The 21,354-nt window shown below is 36.6% G+C and overlaps 2 pseudogenes; one reads left to right on the forward strand and one right to left on the reverse strand.

The window, feature by feature from the left end:
• The first annotated feature begins 13,468 nt into the window (after positions 1 to 13,468).
• LOC148573219 (uncharacterized) lies at positions 13,469 to 19,835 on the forward strand (annotated as a pseudogene).
• On the reverse strand, positions 16,785 to 17,745 carry LOC148573220 (uncharacterized; annotated as a pseudogene).
• Positions 19,836 to 21,354: the final 1,519 nt, after the last annotated feature.

The following is a 21,354-nucleotide window of genomic DNA, read 5'->3' on the forward strand; positions in this document are numbered from 1 at the left end:
AAATATTAATTCTTAGTAAATAGAATAGAATTATCATTAATTGTTAATATATTTTTTTATTATAAAAATTAAAAAATATGAAAATAAAAAAATGTGACACTACAGTGTTGAGAATCATATTATAAAATGTTTTTGACATCTTATATTGTAAGTACTTTTTGAATTTGTAGTAGTGGTTAATAATTAATAATTAATTTAGTAATTATCAATTATTGAGGTTTGTAGTAATTATTAATTATAATTGTTGCTAAATTGAGTTACCATTAATTAATATCAATATTAATTTATATTATTAGCTATAGTCATTACTTAAATGAAATAGATTCATATGATATTAGGGTGGAGAAATAGTTATTGACTATTAATTATAATTTTTTATTTGTGTACATTTTTTATCTTTTACATAGTGAGTGCACAATTATATTGAAAAATTTTACGAAGATCTTTAAACTCCAAACTTATGACATACTGATGAGTGGATCAACTAATTACAGCACAAGCAGGATAAAAAAAACATGTAGATTAACTAATTTAGTACTGCTTCTGGCTAAATGACCATAGAAAAAGCTGCATCAAGCTAACATGGTTCTATAACAATTTGGTACTACTCCTCGGTAGGCATATGCGTAGTTTCGTACTCAATAGCTGCTAATAATTATTTTGCAACCATTAATTCAAATCATGTGGGCAAAGCTTTATAAGAAGCTTCCAACCCACTAAATATTTTTTCAACTGTCTTTTGTTTGATTAACCATATTTTGCAATAACTTATCGTATAGTTGAATTTGAACTGTATTTAGCAATGACAAATTTTATTTTTAGAGACAAGTCAATTTTAACTAATGGTTTTATCACTTCTGCAATTGTCTCAAAGTCTAATTTAGCATGATCTTAAGAAATGGTAATTCTGGTGCACGTGTGACTACTATTGTACCTCTTGATCACCGAACATCACTGTCTTTTTATAAGACTAACTTTGATAAGCCAAACACATCTTATTCTGTATTGTACACATTTGGCATAGAATGTCATCAGTTCTTATTTAAACATCCTTTAATTGATGCCTCTTCGAATGGTAAACTTTTTAATTGCTGTAATCACAAACTCTCTTGATCATAACGACAGGGTTGCACCAATAAAAAAATAAATTTAAATACTATTTATTATTATTATTATTATTATTATTATTATTATTATTATTAATTGTTCATACCATGACCTAAGAAAAGGTTAAGTCATGGTCCAAATAGAGTTAATCCATCTTTATAAGAAGACCCCTAGAAAGAACCTACTTTATCCAATAAGATTAGTCCAGAAGTTATATGGAATAACCTACTCGACCTACTTGAGATATGGGTACCAAGATTCATGCCCGATCCAACTTGCATGACAAGCAAAGATTTTGTCCGCTACCTCAAATATTATCCACAATTCATCCATTATCGCAACGTGGGGTAACTTTTCAAAAACTGGGGAAGAAATTACCCACTTCTATAGTTAGAAAGATTCAGTAGTGATGGCAAAGTCATCACCTACCTTTATAAATACCCCATCAAACTCAGGTATTTCTCAATTACAATTCACTTAAATCTGCCTTAAACATTTACTAACATAAGCATCGGAGTCCCTTGTAGGAACTACCGAGTACCGACCATCGTCCAAACGAAGATGTCGAACAATCCATCACTCCAATGAACAAGTCAAATCCTTCACTCAAAGGGGTCTAGGGCTAAATCCACCTTGGTTCAAGTATTTCCTCGGAACAACAACAACAATAATAATTTTTACAATAACAATAATAACCATAACAACATTACTTGCATTGACATACCCAAAAAACTCATGTGCATGCATATCATCAAGATTCAAAGTATGTATGAAAGATGGTTTCAGAGATGGATGTTGGTCTACTAATGTGCTTACAACATCTGTCACACCTCCTTCAATTATTATATCATCTTCATCCCTATCTTCTGTTGGACCAATAATTTGTTAATTGCCTTTAAACTTTTCATCGCTTTCAGTATTATATTGGACTCCGAAAAATCAACGTCAACAATTTTCTCGAACTCAATATATAACTGAATAATTGAGATTTGTACTCTAGTTTGGTAGATCAAAAACATTCCTTGTATATTTGCTTCATCAGCCACATGCATATTTGAGATTGAACGAAACCTCTAAATACTAACACAGGTTGCTTGTATATAATATTTGTCACTGTCTTCAACATTTATGATCTACACTTTGTGAACATATATTTTTAAGTCTTTCATATGTTATTAGGCAACTTTCTACGGTGAAAAAATTATTTTCTAGTCCTTCGAGGACCTGGATACGTTTTTAATTGTGAAAAAATTAGGGATTGTTTTAAAATTTTGCAATTCAACATTAAAATTCATTTGTTGGTGATGTGGCGTAGAAATTATTATGTTACGAGCAATTTGAATTGCGTGACCTGGAATAGTAAATTAAATGAAACCAAAAATAGAGTGGAGAAAAGAGCTTGTTAGTTACCACACTCACATAACCCACTCACAACAGCGTGACCATGGATCTGAAAAATTAATATCCACCTTAACACGCGGCAACATCCAAAAAAGAAAAAATTGCAACTTTATTTTATACTTGTAAGTTGTAACATGTGTAATTAATAATAAATAGTTTTAGTAACTAAAAATGAATAAATAAATTAACTCAATAAAACATAATAAATAGTTATAGTTAACTTTTAAAGTTAGTTAAATAGTTAATAACCAAATTAAAATTTAATTTTCTAAAATATAAATATAATTATTAGTATTCTTTTAAAATTAGTTAAGACAAAAATGTATATTATCAATATTAATATATTAATATTTTTTACTAAAATAATCTTGTTTATATTGGTAATTATTTAGGTTAAAAACATATGTATACCATAAATATTATAATAAATAAAATTTAGTAATTTTTTGTTAATTGAATTTTTTAATATTTTTATTATGAATGATTATTTTTTTAAAAATAAAAAAAGAATTTATAGAGATCAAATTTTGTTTCGAAATTTTTTGTGCACCTTCTAAATATTTATTCAGATGTTGTCACAAAAATTTAGGTCACATAAATAGGTCGTTTGGTAAATATGAATGTCGTTTTGTTACTTACAAAAAATATAATATTTATTAATTCTTTTAGTCGTATTTTCAAATTATTTAAAGCCTGTTTCGTCGATAACATCTTTGACCTTTTTGTCAGCAGCTGAATTTCTCGGATACTGAATTGATAGTTAACCCAAATAATTATTTAGACACACATAAAGAATAAAAATGTTTAAATATGTAAAAAATAAAAAAAATAATTATAAATTATTTTTTTATTATTCTAGATTAATATACCTTTTGTTAGATAATTAATTTATTAAAAATTTAAATTTAATTTATACATATGTATCCTTTTATATATAATTCTAATTTATTCTTATAAATATAAATAATTTTATTTTTAAATTATAAATAAATTTATATTAATTCTAATTATCACTCAACATTGACATATTTTTTTTTATGATAACAAACCATTCGAAAAAAATTTTTAAGGGCTATTTTTCCTGTTTTCAATATAACTTAGGATAGCTTTGCGCTTACTCATTATGAACATATCCAATCTTGGCCCACTTACCTACTTCAAACCCAAATAAATGGATTATGTTACCACCTGTAAATTATCGCTACATCACCATTCATTACATTAATTACACGAGTCCGTAAATAATTATGCAAAGTTTTAGGAAGTTCTCTCTAAATTGCAGTCTTTTGTACGACATTAATTACAGCCACTACTTTGGAATATTATTAATAGGTCCTTGAAGAGTCAATATCTACTTTCCCCATAATAAACAATTCCATGTTATTGCAAGACGAGCAACAATAACACATAGATTCTCACATAAAAAGCTCATCACATCCTCATATATATTAGGCAAAGTTTGACCATTATAGTATATTTTTAAAGTAATATAACCCTCCATTCTATAAACTAATTCACTAAAAAAATCTCTCTGAAAGATGTAGATCAAGACCTTTCTCATTCTTAAAATGCAAAACAACACTGCCCTTCTTCTTCTAAATGTGTTTCAGCAACAACACTAGGCTATTTTTTTATATGAAAATTAGATGTGTGTTACGCTGGGTTATGGACGTTAGAGGGGTTATACACTGTTGTGATGGCGGTATTTTTTTGAATTAACGGAAAAAAAATCGGACCGTCCGATTTTTTTTACTGTAAAAGAGGAACACAAATCGGACGGTCCGATTTGTGTGGGACGAAAAACATTCGCACTTGTAGAGTATGCAAACTGGGCATACCAATTTGAAGTTTTTAATTTTTTTTTATTTCGATAGAACACTACTTGGACGGTCTGATTTGAGTTCTTAAAAAAATTTGAAATGTTAAACAGGTGTTCGGACCGTCCAATTTCTTTGTTTATATATACCACAGATTGGCCGAACTCTCCATTTCTTCGTCTCTTAATTCTTAAATCTTCTGAAACTCCTCTCGTTCTTCCTCTCCATTGTTTCAAAAGAAATAATATCGAGGTTGAGAGTGTTCAATATGAGTATATTATCATGGATGATAGAGTTACGCTAAAAGTATATTATCATGGACATATTTTGTTACAAACATCTAAAGGAGTAAAATTTGTCTGTGACAATCTATTAGATATTGTTATTCCATTCACACTGTCATTTGAAGAACTAAAAGGTGTGATTTGTGATAAGATGGATTCTCAAATATCTAGGAGAGTGTCATGTATTTTGTACAGGTATCCTATATCTGTGTTTGGTGGGCTGGTTCAATTTCAAACCAAATATGTAACCGATAAAGCGAGCATGCAAGAAATATTTTCAATGTATATTGAAACTAGCTCTCAAATGTCGTTCATCAAACTGTATATTGAGTTCAAGCAATCTGAAACGGACCGAAATATTTAATTGAAAGATTATAATAGTGATAACGAGGAGGAGTTTGAAAGTAACTATGAGATCGTTGATCCAGGTGAAGACGAAGATCAAGCTGACGGCGCTATTGAGGTTGATGTGGCGGAGGTGGCAAATACACTAGCAAACCAGAATCCATTTGAGAAGCCTATTTTCATGCGCTCGTTAGATTTGGAGGCTATACATACACTGGAGTTTCGTTCCTCAATATATGAATACAGGTATGTAATTTTGATATTTGTATGATAGATTAATATTGTAGATCGATTAGGTAACATGACTAACATAGTGATATGTGGAATATAATTATTAAATAGCATTTGATTACTTATTTATTTAGTTAAAATATAGGATAATTATCTGTTTATATATATTTAATAATTATTTATGTATATTTTTTAATTTAGTAAATAACATTTGATTACTTATTTATATTCATATTTTGATCATGACAAATATTAATTTATAATTTATAATTTGTAGACAAATTTTAACTTTTAAGATATATATTTAATAGTTATTTATTTAGCTAAAACATAGTATATATAATTACTTGTTTATATTTATTTATGAATTATTTATGTATATTTTTAATTTATTAAATCACATTTTTATGGTTATTAATTTATTAAATAGCATTTGATTAATTATTTATATTTATATTTTGGATAATGATAAATATTGATTTATAATTTATAGATAGATTTTAACTGTTAAGACATATATTTAATAACTATTTATCATAATATATTTTTTAGTGTGATTGTACCAGAGCTTCTTGTTATGGCGGATGGTGAATTCACCATGGGAATGGAATTCAGTTCGAGGGAGGCAGTGATTAAGGCAATGAAAGATTATACCATCCACAGAGGTGTAGACTATCGGGTGTATGAGTCAAAATTAACGACATTCTATACTAAATGTACACAATACGGTGTAGGTTATGATTGGTTGATCAGGGTTAGCAAAATGTGTAAGAAGTACTGCTGGGAGATAAGGAGGTACAATAATAGTCACACTTGTACTAGAGCCACCATTTCTCAAGACCATTTGAAGTTGGATTCTAACACAATTGCAGAAGCAATAAAGTCGTCGGTAGAGGTTGACCCATCTATAAAGGTAAAATTAGTCATTATGGAAGTACAGTCGAAGTTTAACTATACCATAAGTTATCGCAAAGCATTGTTAGAAAAGCAGAAGGTAGTAGAGTTAATATTTGGAGGTTGGGAAGTTTCCTATGAAGCTTTGCCCATATAGTTTGAGACCATGTGTCACAAGGAGCAATCAGCAGTTGTTCATTTTGAAACAATGCCTGCATACCAGGGGGATGACTTGGTTCCTGATATCTGTGTACTACATCAAGTCTTCTGGAGTTATTACGCTTGTATTAGAGCATTCACACATTGCAAGCCAATAGTGCAGGTAGACGGGATTCACTTGTATGGAAAATACAAGGGTTAGTTATTGGTTGCAGTTTCATAAAATGGCAATAACAATGTCGTGCCTATTGCATTTGCAATAGTGGAGGGAGAGACATCTGACGCATGGCACTTTTTTCTTAGTAACTTGCGACAACATGTGATGACACGTGATAGTGTGGGCCTTATCTCTGGTCGACACAAATCCATCAGTTCAGCTATTGCTCGTAGTAACGGAGCTTGGTATCCTCCTAGAGCTTTTCACATGTTTTGTATCACCCATATAGAGTCCAACTTCTTGAAAAAGTTTAAGGCACCATACCTACAGAAGCTTATTGTCAACATTGGTAAATTTGAATAAAACAAAGTTCGTAATTGTTATAGTTACTATTATAATGAATGTTGTTTATAGTTGGCCTTTTTTTTTATTATAGGATATTTGAGGACGGTTCGCGAGTACGATATACATTATCAGCGATTACGCCAATGGGGTGAGGTTTACACCAACTGACTGAACTGGATCCCACGTGAATAATATGTTTTGTTGGTGGATATCGATGAAGTCATATGACCACCAATCTAGTAGAGTGCATCAATCCAGTCTTGAAAGGGGCGCGCAATCTCCCAATCACTGCACTTTTTTACAGGTTTAATAAGTTGTTCACAAGGAAAAGAGCCGAGGTTGAGGCTCATATTAATGTCGGACATGTGTTCTCTGAATTTAGTGTTACTAACATAATTCATTACCTAAATTATACTAAATTCAATTCAATTATTATTATTATTATTCCTTATTCGTTTTTAGTTCATGCAGCTATAATGATAATAATAATAATACTTTAATTACTTAACTAACTAAGAATGAAAAATAATTAATTATCATATCCAAAAAATTTCAAAACTTCCAGTACAATATAATAAAAAATATATTAACTCTAAAACAAGTCGTTAATCCTTAATTTTAAATGTCTAAATAATATATTTATAATAACAATTAATTCAATAATTATTCAAAATCTTTTAAATTTATTTTATTGTACTGGCTATTTCTAAAAATTAATAATAATATTATATATATACCTATAATCTTAGTCTCTAATATTATTATCATTACTATTTTTTTTATTAAATCAAAATATTTGATCATGAAAACTTACATAATTAAGATGATCAAGATAATTAATAATGTGAAGATTTGGACGATTAACTTCTTTTATTTTGAGTCTCCTAGGCATTGTTGATATTTTGGTGGTGGTTGATTTTGTGCAACAATGGAAGAAGAGAAGAGAAAAGTGGGGTTGAGAGTGAATTCCAAAGTGAATGAGCCAAGAGTGAGAGTGAAAGGGTTAGGTGGGAGAGAGAGTTTCGAAGGTAAAAAGGAGTGGCGTGGGTCAAGAGGCTGGGTCGCGCTGCATGCACGACGCGTGGCATCTGGTACGTAAATCGGACTGTTCGATTTGTGTACCTACTGATTTGTGTAATCGGACCGTCTGATTACTGTCTCTCAACTCAGACTGTCTGACTTCTTCAGCGCAGTCATCAGAGTGCGGTCAATCTCTTTACACCTCAATAACTCTGTTATACACTATTTCTATCCCAATTATCAAAATTAAAAAAGTAACAACACCATCACTCCTTTTATAGTTAATTTTATATTTTTTATTTATATGAACATAAAATGCTACTAATGTTTTAGCAAAATGCCATTACTTTTTCACTTTTACTAAAATACGTCAATGACGTTTTGACCCATTTTAATTTTTTAAATATGTTTTTTTAAAAAACAATATCGCAATTTACCTCACATATTCACATAAGCTTTAAAAATTAAATATTTTTTCACACATAAAATAGTGGTAATAGTTTTCTCAAATGAAATTGAAAAATAATTTTTATCTACAAAACAGCGATGCTATTTTTTATTAAATTTATTTTAAAATTTTTGGTATGCACAAAATAACATCAACTTTTTGTGTTTTTATCTAAAAAGTAAAAAAGCGTAATACTATAACAATGTAAAACTCATATATGACCAAATATATGTGTATAACACATCTTTTATCAATGATAAAAAAAATTTAACCTGAAATATGTTTTATGAGTAAATGATGATATAGGTAAATCATGGGTTTTGTGCATGATTTACTTTTATTTTTTAGAATTTCGTAAATCATGGACAAATCTCATAATTTAGTAGGAGAGAAAAGAAAACTGAATAAAATCTATAAAATTTCTATGATTTAGTAAGAAAAAGATTCAAACCTAATAAAATCTGTGAAGTCCCTATAATAAAATCTTTAACATCTCGAATCTAAAAGACAACTACATTGTGGTGTGTGAATTAGTACTGATTAGGTCTGGAATTTTCAATGGCAGAGAAAATTCTTCGAGAGAGAGAAAACACTTATTAGTGAGTTAACAAAAATTTTAGATACTGTATGTACAGGTATTACGGACAACTTGCCGTGGACGTTCAATGCGGTTGGAAAGTACTCAACAAAGCCCTTTATTTCCGTAGCAATGGAAAAAGAGTTTGGGATGCCTACAATAAAGCATATCTTTGATGATGTTTGGAGTGGATTGGTGCCACCAAGGGTGGTAATGCTTGCACGGTTTGCCTTGACAGGTGGACTATATACAAAAGATACCCTTATGAGAAGGAATATTGTTCAACAGGGAGAAGGAAAATCCGCCCTATGTGATACTGAAGACGAGACGGTAAATCATTTATTTATGCATTGTAGTTTTGTGACAAAATTATGGTGGCTGTCTTTGTGTTGGGGAAATGTGTTGTGGGTGTGATGTAGTGATATGAGGTCATGGTTTGAAAATTGGATAAATGAAGAGACCCACAAACTCAAAAAGAGGAGATGGGCAATTCATTTCTTTGCGGTTATATGGGTAGTGTGGAAAAGTCGTAATTTGAAAGTATTTGAAAATGAGGTGACTACGTGGAATAGTGGGTGGGAGTAAGTAAAACACTATGTTGGCCAATGGTGTGTTAGAAAAGGAAAGGTTACGACAACATCTAGGAGTAGAAGAGAGAATCAAGGAGGAACATGTTGGATTTGGTGGCAATGTGTAAAGTTTGTACTGGAATTAAAAGGTTTTGCGGTAGGTGATTACTTGACGAAAAATAGTAGTGAAGTGAAGTGCTTTATGGGGAACATTATGAATGAAAATACTGCTGGAGAGGCATTACTCAAAGGACTACAAAAAGCAATTCAATTCTTACTTGAAGATGTTGGCGCTATTGAAGAAGACATTACTATGGTGGTGAGTCAGAAAGATATTGTTAATTGGATTGAAGGAAAAATGGAAACATGTTGGGAATCAAGATTCTTGAGGAATAAAACAAAAAATTTAAACCAATTGTTTAAAAATGTGCCGGTGATATATAAGGATAAGAACAAATACCAGGCAAAGCAAGCATGGAATCAAATGGCAGTGAACAACAACTCTTGGTGGACATATTAGTGTCAAGAATGAGCTGTAACAATTTATGTTATGTATTGTATTTCATTATTAATGTGATATATACTAGGTTGTCTTGTTACGTACAAGGTGGTTTGTTTTAGAAGGTCATCGGAAACGTTTTCCTTAATGGCAATGCCGATGAGGAGTAATTAGTTTTCGTATGATGTCTTGCTTCAATCTCTCCATTGAATCGAATGTGTAACAACTGATCGAAAAAAAAATGATTTAGTAAAAAAATAGTTTTAAGATCCTACTAGAACCTACCACTACGAGAAAATAAGTTTTCTGCCACGCTTTTTGAGCTATCGGTACGCTTTTGAAAAAGTCACATCCGCAAGCGTGCCGGTTGCTCTATTGCCACACTTTTGTGGATCTATCAGCACGCTTTCTTTTTTGCCACACTTATATCTCTTGCTACGCTTTAAAAGCATACTAAAAAGTTCACATATCGCCACGCTTTTAAAGCGTCCCAAATCATTTGTTTTAGTTACGCTTTTAAAGTGTGTCGATAGGGTAAGATATGGCTACACTTTTTAAACGTGCTAATAGGGCTATGTTTGGCTATGCTTGGTAAGCGTGGCTATTTATGACTACAAAAGATACGGCTACGCTTATAAAGCATGCCAATAGAAGAGGATATAGGTATACTTTTAAAGTGTGCCGATTTTCAGGTTATGGCCACATTTATTAAGCATGCCTGTTGTGGCCAATAGTAAGATATAGCCACGCTTTTAAGTGTGGCCATAAATTAGATCAAATTTTTTTTTTCATTATTAATCTTCCTAATATTTCGTGCAAAATTCATATATAATTTTAAAATCATAGACCAAAATAATTATGTATATATCATCCAATCCAACATATATATAAACTTCCCCATAAAAAAAATCTTATATATAAACTTGTCACCACAAAAGTAGCCTTTGATCACAAAGTATCAAAAATCAAAGTCATAACAAGAAAATAAGAATTACAATTCCAAGTGTCACATATCTATTTCCTTATACTTAGTTACAAAATATCAAATTTCATGAGTAGTGTGATCATCCATTATGAGCTCCATTGTTTTTACCACTGTCGTGCAAAATTTTAAATAATCTGAAGTTAGTGTATGTTATAAAGGCTACTTTAATTAAGTCCAACAAATTCAATTCCAAATCCAAATTAATTAAAAATGAAAATGGCAAGGCCACTTTAATTAGGTCCCGCAATAATGGAAAAAAATATTTTAGCAAGCACATAATTGAAACATATATAAAAACAACTACTTAAGCCATCTCATTCCATTTTTTATGGTTTGAAAAATGATAAATACCTTGAAATTCTATATAGACTTATAGCCTTGGTAGAACAAATAACTATTTAGGATGAAAGCACTTCAAAATTTTTCTTAGTAGTGAAGATACATACAAGAAATAACTGGTAAGTAGACTAAGTTTTCTTCAGCCATATGTCATTAATAATATATAGCAGCTACTAATAACGATAACCATATAAAAACAGCTATTAATAATATATAGCATGTATTAACATTGATAACTGAAATTGAAACTAATACTTAATTGGAAGATGCATAATCAAGAACAGTAATAGTCATAATGCATTAGTTAACCCGAATTTCAATGAGGAAAAAGAAGGTTGTATCAGTTAAAACTACCTTCCTTGACAGAAAATTGATAAATAAAAATCAAATTCAAAGTAAGATAAAACATAATTAACAGAGTATAGCAATTATCCAAAGATAAATTATAAATTGAATTTAAATAAAAAAGGAAAAGGGGGAAGCGACTGACCATGAGCATGGGCATAAGAATGGAGTCATTGGTGTGAGAGGATGAAGGGTGGATCATAAATTCAAAAGAAAGCAACAAAGATTGATTCGAAGGGAAGAAGATTACATCATAAAGAGATGAGAAGCGAGAAGTGAGAAGTAAGAAGAAAAGTTTTATGGAATCAGAATCATTACTAAAGAATAATACATACAAAATAACCACCAGAATAAACAGACTAATTTACCTAAGTTTCCAAAATAGAGAAGAAATAGAGGAACAGAGAAATAGAGAATCAGAGGGAAGAAATACTTACCAGTGTTTACGGTGAGGGTTGAGCGCCGATTGAGGGAGAGACAGCAACGATTGAGGCGACATTTTAGGGTTTGCGAGAGAGAGGCCGCTGAGGGAGGAAGAGGGCACGTCGATGCCTGGGTGCGTGGACGGAGCTGCGCCGATGGACGGTTCCTCCTCCAACGACACAGCTTGCGTTGATGGTGCGAGGGTTAGGTGCGAGAGACACTTGAGAAACAGCTACGGTGCGACTGAGAGAGGGCTGGGCACCAGGGTTAGATGAAGGGCTAGGATGAACATGAAGGTGAGTTGGGTGCGACGGTGAGCTAGGGTTAAAAGTGATTTTTGAAATAAAGTGAAGTGGTGTGAAGTGTGAAGTGTGAAGTGAAGTGTTATCACTTATAGTCTAGGGTCAAAAGTTAAAACTTAGAAAAAAAAAGTGAAGTGTGAAAAAAATGGGTGGGAAACTAAATTTTGGGGGGAGGAAACTCTATTGGTACGTTTTTGTAGGGTGTCCAAATAAACACAGGATATAGGCACGCTTTAAAAAGGTGACCATTGGAAGACTAACTAGCCACGTTTTTCAACCGTTCCGGTTTCTCTCTATGGCCACGCTTTTTAAGCGTGACAAAAAAGCGTGGCCAAATCACAAATCAGTGGCTATCCTCATAAAAGCGTGCTGATTTTTTTCTTTGGCCACGCTATTCAAGCGTAACAAAAAAAGTATGGCCAAATCATAAATCAGTGGCCACCTTCACAAAAGTGTGGCCATTGACTATTTTTGGTCACACTTTAAAAACGTGACAAAAGAAAATGTGTCGAGAGACTTTTTTCTTATAGTGTACAGCACTCCAAAATATTGTAATGATATATAAATATGTCGGTTGATGAAGATATTGATGATGATGATGATGATGATGATCGTGATGTACCTAACTACCTATATAATTGTAGAAAAAGAATTGACAAAAAAAGGGGTGGATTCACTGCAAGTCTGCAACATAACAGGATCAACGCAAACATTGGTAGTAATATTTGTTGTAACGGTAAAAAATGTGAACTATTTAGTTAGCTGTATAATATCATCAATCAATTCATATTTTATTATGATTTAAAAAAGAATCTATCTAACGTAAAATGAGGGCAAAAAACCAATATCAACCAATGCCAGGCCGAATTGACATATATAAGCCAAAACCAAAATCGTTTCGGCAATAAACCAAAGCATATATTTATATAAATCGAACCAGGCCGGTTCGAACTGCATGCATGAATAATTTGAACCAATGCAGTTCGAATTACAAGCAAACGTGTCCAAATAAATCGAACCAGGAAGGTTTGAACTCGCAAAGCAAGTAATTCGAACCACTGTGGTTCAAATTACGGGGAGAGAACGAGCATGAAGTAATTCGAACCAGGCTGGTTCGAATTACACGTTACCTAATTCGATGAAGACCGATTCGAATTAGTTGGAGACATAGCAGTATATATATGGTTGTATACGTGAGTTGCTATCATTAGAGGGTGTAAGATGGCTAGTGAGGAGAGTTTTGCTGTTTTGGTTCACCACAGAGGATCCATCAAGAGGAAAACTCGTTCCGGTGTGAAGTTCACAGATAAGGATCCTCTATGTATTGTCGTGAGTCCTACGACGAGCTATGATGACCTTGTTACATCTGTGCTGATGAAACTTGGTCAGGAAGGTGCGAAGCGGGTAAAGAAGTTTTACTATCGCATTCCAGTGACGGTCCTCCATGATACCGTGAAGTATGATTGTTTCACGATCAGTAGTGACGAGGATCTACAAGTCATGTTTCTTTGTCGGCGGCAGTTTCCGGAGGTGAGGACACCAGAATTGTTGGCAAAGCTGCTTGATGTGGTATCCAGCTCAGGGGGTTCGAACCGGAATACCACCACTTTAGCCACGGCAGCCGGTTCTAGTTCAAGGCCTGCCGTTGCTTCTACCTCTGTCCCTGTTTACGAGCAACCGGTCCAATCAGTCGCGTCCCCGTCTTTTGCTGCTGATCTCAATGCCAGTAGGGGTGACGCGGTAGGAGCATTTGATATTCTGCCGAACGCTCTACAGGGCGTTGCACCGCTTGGCGTTCGAGACGGATTGTTGGGTGATGCAGAGGAGGATGACGTCGAGCCGGATATGATTGACGATGACAGCGAGGATGATATTGGAGCGAGTGAACCTACATTGGCGGTAGGTGGGTCTACCTCTGGGACACAGCAGTATCCACCACATTTTTCCGCCTTGGACTTGGATGCCATGAGGTAGGAGAGGGTTTCTGGGCACTCTGTTGGATTTGGAGCTAGAGACGCAGAAGGGACTGCTGGTCTGACGGAGTTCCAGGTTGGTCAGTAATTTCAGGATAAAGATGAGGCCCTGTTAAGTGTGAAGACTTACAGCATCCGGCGAGGGGTACAGTACAAGGTAGTGGAGTCTGATTATCGCCGGTATGTGGGCAAGTGTTCAGAGTTTGGGAATGGGTGCACATGGTTGATTCGACTGAGTCTCCGGCAGCGCAAGGGCATTTGGGAGGTGAAACGGTACAATGGACCTCACACTTGTCTTGCCACCTCCATCTCGAGTGACCATAGGAGTTTATATTATCATGTGATATCGGCGTTCATTATGCCAATGGTTAGGGCTGATGCATCCGTCAGCATCAAGGTGCTCCTCAATGCCACGGCAGCACAGTGTGGGTTTAGGCCGACTTACAGGAGGGTCTGGATGGCGAAGCAGAAGGCTGTTGCCGTCATCTACGGTGACTGGGATGAGTCATACAACGAGCTTCCTAGGTAGGTGTTGGGAATCCAGCTGACTATGCCTGGATCTGTTGCAATCCTAAGAACGAGCCCCGTTCGAGTTGGAGGACAGGTGGACGAGACTCAAGCGTATTTTCACAGACTTTTCTGGACGTTTCCTCCGTGCATCGAGGCATTCCGTCATTGCAAGCCGCTAGTCAGCATCGACGGCACACATCTGTATGGGAAGTATGGGGGAACGTTGCTCATCGCGATTGCACAGGACGGGAACTCGAACATTCTACCTGTGGCGTTCGCACTAGTAGAGGGTGAGAATGCGGAGTCCTGGACATTCTTTCTCTCCCACCTTCGACAGCACGTGACACCACAGCCGGGTCTGCTGGTTATATCGGACAGGCATAACGGCATCAAGGCTGCGCTTGAGGCTCCTGATGGGGGTTGGTTACCTCCAGCTGCGTACCGTGCATTCTGCATTCGACACGTAGCGGCTAATTTTGCCCTGACCTTCAAAGGCAAAGACGCACGGAGGCTTCTAGTGAATGCGGCGTATGCAAAGACCGAGGTTGAGTTTGATTACTGGTTTGATATTCTGCGGTCTGAAGACCCGGCGATGTGTGAGTGGGCGAACCGGATTGACTACTCCTTGTGGACTCAACATCGTGATGATGGGCGAAGATTCGGTCACATGACGACTAATATCTCCGAGTGTGTGAACTCAATACTCAAGGGTGTCAGAAATCTCCCTGTATCCTCCCTGGTGAAGGCAACATATGGTAGGCTTGCGAAACTCTTTGTTCGTAAGGGGAGAGAGGCTGAGGCTCAGATGGGAACCGGACAACAATTCAGTCAGCACTTGGTGAAGTCTATTGAGGCCAACTTGAAGACGGCCAAGTGCTTCGCGGTGACTTTGTATGACCGTGATAACTCCGAGTTCACCGTAGCAGAGACTACTCCTACTGGTTCTTTCTCGTTGGGTAGCTACAGAGTATCACTTGCCTCTCGGACCTGTGACTGCGGGTACTTCCAGGCGCTTCATTTCCCGTGCCAGCACGCACTTGCATGCTGCGTCTACTCACGGGTTACCTAGTCCTCTTATGTTCACAGCGTGTATCAGATTAGTTCAGTGTTCAGTGTGTACCGAATGGGATTCACACCACCGATACCGGAGGGCTTCTGGCCACCTTACGACGGGCCCACGGTGATTCCGGACCCTGCCAAGAGGCGTGCGAGAGAGGGTCGTCCGAGATCCACTAGGATACGGACGAATATGGACGAGGCAGATCCGAACCAGCCAAAGAGGTGTGGCCTCTGTCGCCAACCCGGACACACCCGTCGGAGTTGCCCACAGCTTGGAGGATCGTCTCACACGGGGGGCCAATAGTAGCGATGTTGTTAGTGTTAGTGCTTATTGATTTTTATTTTTCCTATTACATGTTATGTTTGAGGACTTATGTAATCTGTTGATCTTTCTACCTTCTAGTAATGAAAAAGTTGTTTTCGAACTTGAGTATAGCTAGAAATCCCATAAATGCAAAAGTTGATAACTAATTGTCAACATTAAAGTGTTATATGATTCAATGATAATAAATATTCACTGATCCACTAGGTAAATACCAGATTTCGAAGTACAATAAGATGAACAAACAACAAGGAAAAACAGCTCTAAAGTAACAACAGTAGTCCACATGGGTATCATACATGAATGAACCATAACGTCCAAAATACATGAAAAGTAAATCATCTAAACAAGTGGGAGCCCGTCCCACAACGACGGGGTACCCATGGCCTCTGACCTCTGCGGATAAACGGCTCCTCATCCTCGATCTCATCCGCGTCCTCCTGCGGGCCAGGCTGTGCGGGTGGCGTAAAATGGACGGGTGCGGCAGACGGCCCGGCGACAGACTCTGATGCAGCGGTGTAGGCGGAAGGTGGGGTACCTCCCAAACCAAACTGGTCACCAACAGGTGTCGTAGCAGGCTCGTTCAGATCAACATCTAAGGGTGCCTGTGTGCCGGGGGTCTGACCACGCCTCCTGCCCGGCACGTCCTCCTGCATGATAGCCGTAATCTCCTCTAGAAACCGTGGACTGCCGAAGTCCGCATCAAGCGTATTTGCGCCAAGGAAGTCCTGCCACTGTGATCCCGGAATAACCCATGGAGTCCCGTCCTGCTGAGGCTGGTCATCGGCGGGTATACCAACAAAGTAATGTCCAAGAGGTCCCGACCCAAGTCCAGCGTCACTAGGCTCAGCCCCGTCACCCATCCCTGAGCCATACCACTCACCTCCGTGCCCCCCATCCTGGGTACTAACACCAGCAACTGCAGCCGCCCCTGCACCATCCCCGCCCTCGGGCCCATGCTGATCGTCGTCATCGTCCTCAGGGTCAGGAGCAGCGGCATGAACCGCAGCACGCCCTCTACCTCTGCCTCGCTGGCCTTGTCGTCGACCCCCAGCGGGGCCGGCCTCGTCATCATCCTCCATAGCATGATCAAGCCACCTCCAGTCACGCTGGCTCCGCCGTGTCCCCACGCGATCTCTCCTCTCAACCCGCCGCCTGTCCGGCACGTCGTCAGGACGATCCATCTCAGGAACTCGCCCAGCTCCCCGCTGTGAGGCCTCAACAGGAATAGCAACGGCTCTCGGATCCCCCAAGTGCGGATCCAGAGACAAGAACCTCTTTCCATGCTGACTCCACCACTCCAGAAACTCATGCGACGGACCAGGGTCAGCAACAACATCGAACCTCAGCACGCTCTCCGCACGGGACTCCCAATGGAGATGCCACTTCTGCAAATGGTACGGGAACCATCGATCGCCGCCTCTGCCGTCCTTCGACATCAGAAAGTCGATGTTCAGGGCGGGATGTGGACGGGGCTGCACCCCTCCAAACTGCGGAAGAACCCTATCTATCTGATGCCACTCTATGACGGCAAAGTAGATAAGCGACGTAACAGACCGCCACAACGCCATATGCCGAGGCTCCAAAACCTCTGGATGCACAACCTGAAGTACGTCGGGGCTGCTATACGGCATCCAAATAAACTGCACCAAGAACTATACAGTGTCAGGGCAACTCATGAACCCAACTCGTAAAGTGTGGTTAAATAAAGAAACTTATTAAGTAACATACTGACCTCTCTATCCTGCAACCGGTCTATCCAGAGCCTCCACATCTGAACTCTAGGACCCTTCTCGCTATTGGAAGGTTGTAACCTGACCTCCTGCATCATACACATGTCTTACCGCTACTTAAATATGTGCTTAGGGTATCCAATACATTATAAATGAACACGTAGTTATGTATAGTGAATTGAAATAGACAAGGCTTAGTACAGTACCTCGAGGCCAATGGCCAGCTGAACGTCTCAAACCCTGCAGGCCTAAACCGAGGAAATCGCCAGAAAATCCATGACTGAAGTAGCTGAAGTGGGCCCGCTAGCTTGATAACATTTCTGTTCGCCACTCGGTACATGCACCGGTACAACCATGCCAGTGCTGCAGAACCCCAGCTGTAGCTCCCCATCTCCTCCAGCCTAGCTACAAACGGAAGCCATCTGATGTGAATGCGGTTGCCGGACTTGTCCGCAAACAGCTACGTGCCCAACAACATCATGATGTACGCACGGGCATATCGACGCACAGTCTCCTCATCAGCTCCCTCCGGGCACTCTCCAAAAGTCTCCTGAAACCAGCTACAGTTGACCGCGTACTTCTGAACCTGGCTAGGAGGAGGTACCACTCCAAGCAACTCCTCGAACCACACCCAGGCTGGACGGCCACCCTGGATGTATATCTGGAACTCTGATAGGCAGCCGCTGACGTAACGCCCGTCCACTGGCAAACCCAGCTGGTATGCCACGTCCTAGAGTGTGATCGTGCACTCTCCGAACGGCATATGAAACGTGTGCGTTTCCGGACGCCATCGCTCGACGAACGCACTGACAAGGGCCTCGTCCAACCGGAACCATCTATCGTTCAGCCTTGCAAGATGGTATAGACCGGCCATCTGCAGGTACGGAACGTATCTGTCATCGAGGAGCATGCCCTGCTGCCGCCGCATGCTCCTGATGCATCGCTGAGGCTGCGGAAGAAATGAACCGCATTATTAGAACCAACTTAATTACCAGTGACAAACATAATCAACACGATAATTCATAAACCAAAAAATCGTACTAAATATGACCGCTTAAAAATCCAAGAACGAGAACCACTTGCATAAACAACTAACATAAGAAACTAGCATAAACCATTGACATGAAAGATCTAACATAAAACAACCACAACTAAACCGCTAACATAAACCACTAACATAAACCACTAACGTCAACCTCTAAGATAAACCACTAACATAAACCGTTAACGTAAACCACTTACATAAACCACTGAGATAAACCACCAACATAAACCACTAAGATAAACCACCAACATAAACCACTAACATAAACCACTAACGTAAACCACTAACATAAACCACTAACATAAACCGTTAACGTAAACCACTTACATAAACCACTAAGATAAACCACCAACATAAACCACTAACATAAACCACTAACATAAACCACTAACAGAAACCACTAACATAAACCATTAACGGAAACCACTAACATAAACCACTAACATAAACCACCAACTAAACCACCATCTAACCCGCATGCAAAACCACTAAGTCACATGTACCGGTAGAACAAAGTTATTTCCGTACTAACCTCCTCGTTGATGACCCCAGCTATATGGGCGACTCCGTCCAAGCGATATAACCGTGCCGGATCGTCCCCCATCAGCAGAGTATTCCGTTCAGGTCTTCGTCGGAGAGAATCTGGGTCATTTTCTCTGAGATTTGGTGGGGTAGGGGAAGGTGAGCATGGTTCGAATGAGGCTGATTCGAACTCCTTATATAGCCGAATCACTAGTAATTCGAACCAGGGTGGTTCGAATTATTAAGAACCCAGCATAAGTGTAATTCGAACCAGGGTGGTTCGAATTACTTGAAGACTTTACTTACCTATAATTCGAACTAAGCTAGTTCGATTTACGTGGAGACGGAGTTCGAACCTTGCTGGTTCGAATTACAACCAACTTTTCATCAACCTAATTCGAACTTGGCTGGTTCGATTTACTAAGGAATCTAATTCGAACCGAGCTGGTTCGAATTACATATATATAGCTCCTGGCTCATTACTGAAACGAATTTCAATTTGACTTATTTACGTAGTTCTCAACTTGCCTTGGCTTATTCAAATTTTTTGCCCGTAAAATGATGATTTATTCGTGTGAATATTTACATGACCTATATTTATTTCATTTACTTAACGTGGAATTTTGTTAGAATAATTTGTTACACTAATTGATTTTTTGTTAAAATTTCTCGATTTACATAATATGTTTGAGAATAAACTTGTATTAGAATTGTTTTTTGGACATTTCTGTAGTTTTGCTTTTCAAATGTTTTATATGAATAAATTATCTTTTTTATATATTATATTTAAATTTAATTTTGATGTACTATTATTATAAAATCGATATATATATAGTTAAGTTTAGTTTTTTTCTTTTAAAAATTTAAAAATTTAATTTTGATGTATTATTATTATAAAACCGATATATATATACATATATATATATATATATAGTTAAGTTTAGTTTTTTTCTTTTTTAAAAATTAAAAAAAATCCCTTTCAACATATCTCACACATTCCACTCCCTAAAAAGTTTACATATATAAGATAAGAAAATTTTTAAGTATACCGATATACCGGTATTTCAGTAATTTTTAACATTTATAATTAAAATTAACGGTTAAAAATTACTGAAATATCGGTATACTGATATACTTGAAAACTTTCATATATTATAATAATACATAATTATTTAATAGTATAAATTGTTTTTATAAAAATATTTGTTAAAATAATTTTTAATAAGATATTTACTTAATTTTAAGTGATGGAATATTTTCTTGACTTTATATTTATATTTTGTATAATTTTTTAATATAAAGTTTTTAATTTTTTATGCTCTAAATTTATTAAAAATAATTTTTTTAAAACATTTTCTATTTTGTAGATATGCAGATATATTTGATCCGCAAATATGCGGATTGGATCCGAACATAAAAAGTATAGATATTGTATTCGATCCTATTCGATAAATTTAGTGTAGATTTAATTAAAATTTTGGTCATATTTGATCTGTAATATGTAATCCGGTTGTTAAATGCTTTTTGAAAATATCCAATATATTGACAAAACAATTGCGTTATTCAACAGAGTGCTAGAAAAGGGATTAACTCCTAATGTTTGGGGTTATAACATCTTCATTAATAGTCATGCTAGTATCAACTATCAAGTTTTTTATAGTCTTGTACGGATTGTATTCAATTGTTTACTTATTTCTTGAATCATTATTTGGTCAATTTCTCGTTCTAAACTTCACTCAACAAATAATTAAACCAGATTATACCAACTAATTTAACCCAACGCAACCATATATGTATTATTAATAATAAGGCCATGCCTACCCTATTTTTCCAATTTTTTTTTAAGGAAACTTGAATCCATTTTCACGGGAACTAGCAATAGTACGAGTTTTTCCCCTCTCATATGATGGGTATATTGTTGATATTAATCAATGTGTACTTAA

This window comes from Arachis ipaensis, chromosome B2 (genome assembly GCF_059453495.1).
Source record: "Arachis ipaensis isolate K30076 ecotype BB chromosome B2, ASM5945349v1, whole genome shotgun sequence".
In the NCBI taxonomy this organism is placed as follows: domain Eukaryota; kingdom Viridiplantae; phylum Streptophyta; class Magnoliopsida; order Fabales; family Fabaceae; genus Arachis; species Arachis ipaensis.